Source organism: Halichondria panicea, chromosome 14 (genome assembly GCF_963675165.1).
Source record: "Halichondria panicea chromosome 14, odHalPani1.1, whole genome shotgun sequence".
Classification (NCBI taxonomy): Eukaryota; Metazoa; Porifera; class Demospongiae; order Suberitida; family Halichondriidae; genus Halichondria; species Halichondria panicea.
Genome location: NC_087390.1, coordinates 1,723,319 through 1,733,243, shown reverse-complemented (window position 1 = coordinate 1,733,243; position 9,925 = coordinate 1,723,319). Strand labels below are relative to the sequence as shown.

The following is a 9,925-nucleotide window of genomic DNA, read 5'->3' as shown; positions in this document are numbered from 1 at the left end:
TCTGAGGCTCTGTCTCCTTAGCTCTAGCTTGAGACGTGTGTGCAGCGTCCTTAGTTCTACGTACATCAGTCTGAGGCTCCGTGTCATTAGCCCTAGCTCGAGACGTATTGTAATATTTACGCACAACAGCCTGACCCTTAGTTTCACTAGCTCTAGCTAGATATTTACGTTCCCTATCCTTAGCTTTACGCAATACGCTCTGCTCACAAGTCTCAGCTTCTCACAACTAATTTTTTACTCACCTTTGATCGCTTCACTAAGAATGGGTTTCCACAGTCAGTGCAAATGGACCGTCTTACATGACCTACAGCCAAACAGTGGGAGCAAACCTTCGTCAAAGGCATAGCCTGTAAGAAAAGTTGTGTAAAGACTGTTATATGATATTTGTTGTAAGTTAGTTGTAAGTTAGTAAAGTTTTGCATGCACTGTTATATGATATTTGTAAGTTAGTGCTTACCAGGATTTGAGAAATGAGAGTTGAGAAATGAGAGTTGAGGAAATCAGTATTCTGCTGTCAGAAGTGAAAGTGAAATAATCCAAATGTGGGAGAAACCTGATTCTGCTGTCAGAAGAGAACTTGGGTCAGAAGTGAACTTGAAATCAATATTCTGTTGTCAGGATCAGGATCTAGGAGTGAACTTGAGTCAGAAGTGACAATAATCCATGTGGAGTTTAGTACGCATGCGCAAATACAATGGTAAAACATAGAGGTCAGAGTTCAGAATGGGCTGCCATGCAGTTGGGAGGGCATGGCCAGTTATAGCCTCTACACAGGCTCTCCTTTTTCTTTATTTGTCACATTCGTTCAATAAGTTAAAATACTGTATAACCTTTAATGAGATAAAATACGGTATTAATTGGAGGAATAAAGAAAGAAATGGACGTAAAGTTAGGAAAAAGGAGAGCCTGTATCGGGAAGTCGCGTGAGGGTAGAAGGGTGGTAGAAGGGTGAAAATGAGCGTGGGCATGTAGAGTTAGAGATGTTGGACTGCCCACGTATCTAACTCTATGTACTTTGCAGGTTACATGCTGGACAATATCAATATGGATTAGACAAAGACAATGCAGCAGTTAACTGTGCATGTACTAGTTAGGTAGCTGCTACCCTAACAGTTTTATCTAGCTCAATTTTTTTATTCCATAATATACTACCTCGCTAGCTAGATGTGTTGTCAGTCATCATTATAATAAGCAAAATTGTGTTACTAATAATAATACATGAACATTGTGTAATGATGATGTCAGTAATTATACCCAAAAATAGTTAGTACAAAAAGGGATAGAGATACACATGAACTATTTTATTACACAATCAATGAAATGGATTCATCTAAAGAAGAATGGCTTAGGAAACGCTACACAGACGCACCATCCGAAGGACCTCAAGCAAAACGTGTAAAGTTCGAGGATTTGTATAACGACATCTCTTCAGCTTTTGTAAAGACAAAATTCAACTCGAAAATGGTGTCAGACGTTATTAAGTCTGTTTTTCCTCTTTCAATATCAAGACCAGCTGGAAAATCTCGCAAGTCACACATTTTTGGTATTGAACCTCGGGAACAACCAGCTAGTAGATCTACCAAATCCTTCGCCATTACAACACGAGAATAGTCAGCTAAGACAACAGGTGAAAGCATTGGAAGAACGAGTTCATGGGCTAGAGGAACAGCTTGTCGGGCAAATAAATTCCTTGACAACTTCGAAAAACGTTGCTTATCATGGGCCTGATACTGTTGACCACTTCAATGACTTTACCATGGCTAAACTCCTTGAAGAATTTGAGCTGCTATCTCCTGCGATTGCTGAGGATTCTCGGTAACACTGGCAGGCGGGATAATGAAGATGATGAAGAAGTGGATCCAACATCAGACACAATGGTGGTGATGGCCATGTGTGCCCTGCTGAAAAGCCGAACAAGAAAGCCGGGTTCTTGGACTTCAACTTTTGATCAGCTTCATGCTAGTGGCTCGGTCAACAAACAGTCAGGTAGGTACCTATACAAAATTAATGAGAAATATTCTAATTATGAATCATGCTGGGATATGTGTGTCATATGTAACCACATGGAAGTACCTAAAACAACTGACTGATCAAGCCAGATACACTGAGCTAGTACGAGAAGGGCACTGGCTATGGGTTTTTGACAACGTTAATATGCACCAAAAAGTCAGACACGAACGTGAAGGTAACGTACTTAAGTTCTCAATATCCAAACTATACCTCCAACAGATTGCCACTCGAGTATGCTCAACATTACAGCACGCATAGCTGTTCAAATAAAACGTGTTCCAGATTGGTCATTTGAATGGAGTGATATTACACCGCAACGTTCTCTTGACTCACTCACGACAGTCGATTTCTTGCCAAGTGAACAAGATGGAGACGAGCTGAAGAAAAGAGCAGTTAGATACATGAAGCAATTCCTAGTGAATGAGTTCAACAGCCTCACCCACCTTAAACATCGACTAGATCTAGTATATTATATATCTAGCACAGTCATGCAAGTACAAAAATTATATGCCAGGCCATATATCTATAGCCTTAGTTAATGAACAAAACTTACTTTCTGACTTGATAACAGAAGTGCTTGTTGCCTTGTAGCTGAACTATAGGCTGCATGTTGTCTAGGATTATTTTATCTAGCTAGCTAGCTAGCTAGGCTGCCTCCAGAGCTCCAGGCTAGCTAGCCTAGCCACGCTGGTTCCCTGGCAAGTTAGATTTCTAGCCGGTCTATAAAAGCGTGGGTGAATATCTTATGTCAAGATTGTGGGCTACATATCGCCCACGTTCATAAAAATCCTTGTGGATCACGCGATTTCCCGAACCAGGCCTTACTTTTTCTTAACTGTACGCCCATTTCTTTCTTTGCTGCCTCACGATGTCTTTATGGATGAACAGTGACAACAGCATGCAAGAAAAAGTAAGGCCTGGGATCGAGGCTAGGCCAGTTATGCAAAGTGACTGACAATACTCCAAAGTACTTTGACCTCTAGAATAAATAAATTCTGTGCATGCGCATACAATTTAAAACTGTGTACACGCGGCTTGGCTGGCTCTGTCTTCTAGCTTCATACTCCTACTCCCCCTCCTCCTCCTGCGGAGTCTTACAAGTTAATGGTGGCTGGTATGAAATAGTGGCTAGAGTCTACAAGTGCTGGTGAAATGAAGAATGGAATGGTGGCTACAAGTTCTGGTGTGAATTAGAATGGTGGCTGATTGATTTTGAAATGGATGTTCATTAATTGAGTGCCATGACGAACTTTGGTATCTATACAATAGAGCTAGTGCTCATGATCCTTACCAGTACATGTATATGGACTTTTTAGCGTCAGATCTTCTAGAAAACTTAAGTTATGTTCCTTTCCTTTGGTTTGCCCATGCTCTAAATGTCATCTATAGGCTCCTGAGTTTTGCTTTGTTTGCCTCTAATCACTCTATATCAGCTGCTCCAATATTGGAGTAAGTCTGTCAGCTATTTACTTATTCACCCAATTTTTTAAGCCTGCTCAATTTCTTTTGTGCAAAGCTGTTTCACATGAAATAATAAAATCATTATAGCCATGCATGCAGTGCCACCAGTTTATATGAACATGATTCAAATGACACATTATAAGTGCATGCAGCATCAGCAATTGCGATAGCACACAAATAGTTTATAATTATACTGATACGTCTAGGTACGTGTAGTCATAACTGCAAACCAATGATCATTGCATCCCTCTGGATTGGATTCGGAGTTGACACACAGATATGATACTAGTGCTGCTGCCTGATGAGGAACACAGTCAATCTGAACCTATACTCACTCACCCATCACTTACTCACTAGTATAGTCATGTCAGCAGGGTCTGAACTGAATCATTCCCATTTCAACGGCGGCCTAAAAACGAGGATATTACTTTAAAGGTCAAAGTACTTCGGAGTATTCCTGTGTTTAGCCTCACTCGACTCGAACTCATGCTGAGCTCAGATTATGAAGTAACAGTGCAGTACAGTGTAGCTAGCTAGCTAGCTTTGCAGCTCTTTTCTGACTTTTGTAGCTAACAAAAACTTAGCGCTTTAGTGCAAGGCTAACTTATAAGTTGCATAGAAACTTTGTGCGGACAGGTGATGCTACGAAAGATTCTGAAGAGACTGCAACAGCCTTCAATGTGAGTCAAACTAGCCATAACTAGAGAAAGGAGCTTTAGTTTGCTAATCCACGAATCAAAATCCAAGAGAAGGTGGCTAGAAGCCTATAGAAGCTGTTAGTTTTCGTCTTATTGCAACCGTTGAGCATTTACAGCTGGAAAACAGACCATAGATACACAAAAGAAAGGGATGGGCAACACCCAGCACTTCCGTTGGATGAGGCGCTAAAAAGGGGCATGTAATGAGCAAAAAAGGGTGTGTGCACTCAAAATGTCAGTAAAGATATTAATAGTTTGTAGTATTATAGCAAACTGTGCTCTTGAGGAGACACCAGATACACTTAGACATAGGCTATTAATCTTTTAGAGCTACTATATGCAAAGTGATGAGAAAGTGAGCTCCAAAGGGGGTGTCAGTACACTCTACAAACCATAACAGGTCTGTTCCCAAGTCCTTCAAATGCCATCTCTTCGATCACACAATACAGATAAAGATACTTGTGTTCCACTTTCTAATACCTAAACTGTGTCTTAGAGCACTTCAAACTAGATTACCATGTACAGTAAGAGCAGGAGAGGTACGCAAACTTTCTGGACTTCGAACAAACGTTTCATGGTGCTGCTACTACTTCACTGCATTGAGAGCTGGAAAATATGCTTTGTTCCATGCAGTTATAAACACACTTTAATTCTGTGAAACGTACATGTTATAAAATTATTTCATATTGGAGATAATTATAGGTACATAAACTGACAAATCGGTGTTTTTTCACACAAATCAAGCTGAACAAAAGAAAGCTCGGCACGAGCATAGCAGCTGTAGCTATCAGTAGTGCTGGGTGTATGTGTGCATGATGCCTGATTGCTTTGAATTTCTCTTTTAGGCCCTCTACAAGAAAAATAAGCAGACATAGGGATCATTGTCATTGTGTACTTTCTTGAGCGCAACTCGCCTCCAACCAGAGGGTGTGACCTCACACACTGCATTTACCTAGCATCACGTGGGGCGTTGCCTATCCCTTTCTTTCGTGTATCTATGAACAGACTATAATTATAGCCTCGATCCCAGGCCGAGTTTTCGCTTTTATAACGGTTAGGCAAACAACTAGGCCTGGTACTAGTTGTCTGCGCATGCGTCAATCGTTAGTCAGATTCTGACTAATGGATATTCTCGTTCACTTTTGTGACATTTATATTCGTGTACTATTGTGTACTAGAAGTCAGTTCCCGTTTTATCATTATTGGAATGGCTCTTAGCTGAAGCTTCTCTCTTCTCTGAAGCTTAGAAAACATTATTCTGAAGACTGAACAACAAGGGAAGAGGTATAAAGCTTTGTCAAGCTTGTTAAGGTCAGACATTTTTATGTGGGCCCTGTGCATGCTATCATCATGTTTGGCAAGATCTAGGTAGACTATAGTTTCATCATTAATATGGTGGATCAAGTGAAGAGTGTGAGCTAGAGAACTTGGTGCTGCCATCATCAGCTCGTCGACAATGACACTATGACCTGTTTAAAATACGAAAAATTTAATATAGATCTACACGTATTTAGAATGTCTACTTCTCTGTACAGGAGCAATGGCTAATATCCAGCTATCCCAACAGTGCTCCTCTTGGCTATACTAATGGACGAGACTGGACAGTTTAAGGTAAGGGTTTAACCGTGTTTGGTTTCTTTAATATTGTCCTATACTTACAGGACTGGAGTATGACCTGCTCGTTCGAGCGTTGCTGGGTAGCTCAGAGGCATCAAGAGAATCTACGTTTTCTCAAGCAAAGTTTAACTGAGTTACGAGTTGGGGCCTAGAATCAGAGAAGTCCAGCAGCCTGCTAAATCATTGAAACGTAATTTGAAGACATCTTGAAGTTGCCCTGGGTCACTGTAATCGTGCTGCAGCACAACTGGCAACTCCCCAGGCCCTTGTGAAGCAGCTCCCTATGTGCATATTTTGTGTGTACTCACTCTGTGCATTTTCTGTGTACAAATTTCGATTATTGATTTATTAAATATTTTTGCCGACCACAAATACAATGAAAATTTGACACATGTGTAGACAACTAGTACCAGGCCTAGTTGTTCGCCTAACCGTTATAAAAGTGAAAACTCGGCCTGGAATCGAGGCTATGAACAGACACACCATAGATACACAATATCTATGGGTCTACCAGACAGTCAGCTTTACCGTATCCCTCGTGCGGCTACGCCTCGAGGCATAATTAACTATGTACACATTATTCAAGTGCACACACATACACATAATAATAACAACACAAGCATGCTTAGTGCTTATTGATCGATATAATTATACTCTTGTTAATTTTGTTTACGTGTAATGAAGAAAATATAATACACCCTATATAAGTATACAATTACATATGTAGGCATTAGCTTATAAAGGATTTGTTTAAATCAGATTCTCGTATGGTTTATATGGATGTGCAAACAGATCTCCTTTGCAAGTACGTAGCCCCAACAGCCACTTTGATTCACGGTTTGTTAACCATTGCTGAAAAATGGGCTCAACTGCTTTTTGATATATTTCTGGTACTTCTTGTCGAATGTCAGAGACAATATTATTGAGGGAATGTTCGTTATGATGTTTTCGTGGATAACCTCGATGTTGCGGGTTGCGTGTTCTAATACGAGGGTCGATAACTACCTGTCCGTTAAACTGGATATTACACCTGATGGTAGCATACATTTGTGAGTACCACCAGCTTACTGAATCATACTTTGGTGTGTATGGTAGTATGTGGTCTATCACTTGATAGTGAAAGGCATTAAAGATAGCATCCATTCTGTATACTTGGATGTATCCTGTGACTTCACAATTCAATCGCTCAGGAAGAACGTCTTTGGGAAAAATGTTCTCATTATGCTCAGAGAGGACGATAACCACAGCAGGTTGGAATGTCTTAAGAGACTCTTCATACATCCTCCATGTATTCTGTTCACTCTTCTTATCCACCTTTTCTAGTTGAACATCATCGTCCATGAAAATGTAGTGGATGTACTTTTCTTTTCTTTTCTTGGCTGCTTCGTAAAGTAAGTTTCTTCCAATAGTCCAGGTCGTAGAACGGGTAGAGTTGAATATGTATTGAACATGAGGCAATGATGTGTCAGCACACTCCTTTCTGTAACTGAGGATGAGGACATCACACTGACATGCTTCAGAGTCACCGATCACTTCAGGAGACCTTAGATACTTTGGAATACAGTTCTCTGTTTGCGTTAGATAGAGAAAGCGAGTCGGTGCATTGGCCTGCTCAGTCATGGTTGTGATATTTAAACTTGTTTCTCCTTCGCTGTGTTCCCATAAATATGTCGTAACCATGGGTGTAGAGCATACATATTTTAGCACTATGACAATGCTAACAAAAACACAAACCAAGGATGTACCGAACGTAAGTCGATTCTTCAGCATTATAAATACAGACGTTATAGAAGTTGCAATTGGAGGTGTCTGGTTATGGAGATCGAAAGAAAGGACTTGGCAACAAAGTTCCTCGAATACAGTTTAATTATACGTACTTGTATACTCATCCGATAATGTATATATTCACCTAAGTGGCTTTGTGAGGCCGCTTACTTTAACGGGCCAAAGAAGAGACTAACGATTGTCTTACTGCAACTGTCAATGTAAGAATCCTGCTGCTAACTTTCAGTTCGATTCAATTCGATTCTTGAAGATACACATTGTATAGACTGGAAACCACGCCCCTTTCTTTAGGGAAAGAGACTGGCCAGGTGGCTATATCTAGTTGGGCGGAGTCCAACTAGTGACTATCAACAACTCGTCCCAAAGGAATGCTTGGAATGTAGTGTGTGCATGAATGCGTGGGAGATATCTAAACCACAATAATTATTGCATAAATTTTATTATGCCTCGAGGCGTAGCCGCACCAGGGATACGATTGTGTGTGTGTGTGTGTGTGTGTGTATTCCAGCAGTAACTGCTCAACGGTTGCAATGCGACGAAAACTAACAGCTTCTATAGGCTTCTAGCCACGTTCTCTTGGATTTTGATTAGTGGATTAGCAAACTAAAGCTTCTTTCTCGAGTTATGGCTAGTTTGACTCACATTGAAGGCTGTTGCAGTCTCTTCAGAATCTTTCATAGCATCATCTGTCCGCACAAACTTTCTATTCAACATATGAGTTAGCCTTGTACTAAAGCGCTAGCTTTTTGTAGCTACAATACTCAGAAAATATCTGTTAAAACAGCTACGGTACTAGCATAGATAGTAGCCATTAATAAGAGAACGGTTAGCCAGGCAATTTAACCCTTTCGCAACGCTGAGTCAGCACTGCACTATCGATGGCTCAACGCTGAGTCAGCACCACTCAACACTAGTCCAGAGGTAGCCTTGATTCCAGGCCGATTAAAATACTGCCTGGTACCTATTGCAGGGTGATAGTGCGCATGCGTTAGTTTATTCTCCAGAATCTGGGGAATCCCCTTTTTCTTTCTCTCATCTATTTTCTATTATCTTTGTACATCAGCTTAGCTCTCTATTGTGTTGTTCCAGAAGGCTTTCACACTAGTCTGAAGCCAGAAGAGGCTCTCATCTACCTCTATGACGGTTGTATGGTCAGGATGTCTTACCTTGGATCTGTACAGGCTATGGGAAGTGTATGGTGCCTCAAACTGCTACTTGCGAAGACAACCCAGCTATAGGACCATCCTAGACGTAGATGAGAGCCTCTTCTGTCTTAAAACTAGTATTCAAACCTTCTAGACCAATGCAATAGCCACAGCTTTAAAGAACTCAGTCATAGAGATAAAGTATTACGGAACATATTTTTAGTAAACGGACTAATTAAGGTTTTACGTTCGTAGTACGATTACCCATATTCTGGGTAATTTGAAGCGCATGTGCACTATCACCCCTGCAATAGGTACCAGGCCGTATTTTAATCGGCCTTGAATCGAGGCTAGTCCAGAGGCTAATGGGATCTCTCAGATCTACTATTGTGCTGGACAGTTCAGGGGCGGATCCAGGGGGTGATTTTGAGGGGCTGAAGCCCCCCCTTTTGAAAAAACTACCTATGTATTGCTAGTCTGAGGTTACAACAATTTTGCCACCAACCTTGTTACTTATGCATCTGCATGTAGACTCACTGACTTAAGAGATGCTAGACAACAGCCAAATCTAGCTACTAAGAGTATAAAGGATGTAGGCTAGCTAGCTAGCTAGAACTAATAAAGTGCATAGGTCAACTATTGATGTTGCTGAGTCAGCTCCTTGTGCAATGTTTTGTAGCCTCGATCATATCCCAGGCCTCTTTTCCTAGGCTTTGTGAAGGAGGCTATATTGTGCATGCTGTTGAGCTGCAACATGGAGCAGATCTCAGACTTTTTCAGCTAGTTGCAAGGAAGCAGCCTTATCTCCTCTCACTCTCAGTGCAGTCTGGGTAGGCATTGTGATTCTTTTATGTACCAAGAGTGCATGAATGTAGATGTAACATCTACAGTATACATCCTTTTGTTGATTAGAACGAGTTTTTGTATTAACTTTTTCATATTCAGTATTCACTTATTAATATGACAGTTCAAAAGTAAAAGTGTGAGCAAATTGTAAAAAGCAAAAAATTTCACCTCCGGCGAGGCGGGAGGGGGATGCTCCCCCTCCCATACCCACCCCCTGGTTTCTACTAGCCCCCCCTTTCATTTTTCCTGGATCCGCCCCTGTGGACTTCTCTTAAATTGTGAGGTACCATTGCAATAATGTATCAGTGTGTGTCTGTCACTATTATGTAAATAGTAGTAATATATACAGTCATGTAAACAAGT

General features: G+C 40.9%; 2 long non-coding RNA genes across 2 annotated transcripts; one reads left to right on the top strand and one right to left on the bottom strand.

Moving 5' to 3' along the window:
* Positions 1 to 1,179: 1,179 nt before the first annotated feature.
* Positions 1,180 to 2,706, bottom strand: LOC135347199 (uncharacterized). The gene is made up of 3 exons (XR_010398314.1): positions 2,564 to 2,706; positions 2,221 to 2,387; positions 1,180 to 1,994 (listed from the first exon to the last, which is right to left on the bottom strand). It is a non-coding gene; the product is annotated as an uncharacterized LOC135347199 (long non-coding RNA).
* A 2,606-nt stretch (positions 2,707 to 5,312) lies between these two features.
* Positions 5,313 to 6,190, top strand: LOC135348232 (uncharacterized). Its single transcript, XR_010398689.1, has 3 exons — positions 5,313 to 5,480; positions 5,705 to 5,780; positions 5,831 to 6,190. It is a non-coding gene; the product is annotated as an uncharacterized LOC135348232 (long non-coding RNA).
* The last annotated feature ends 3,735 nt before the right edge of the window (positions 6,191 to 9,925 follow it).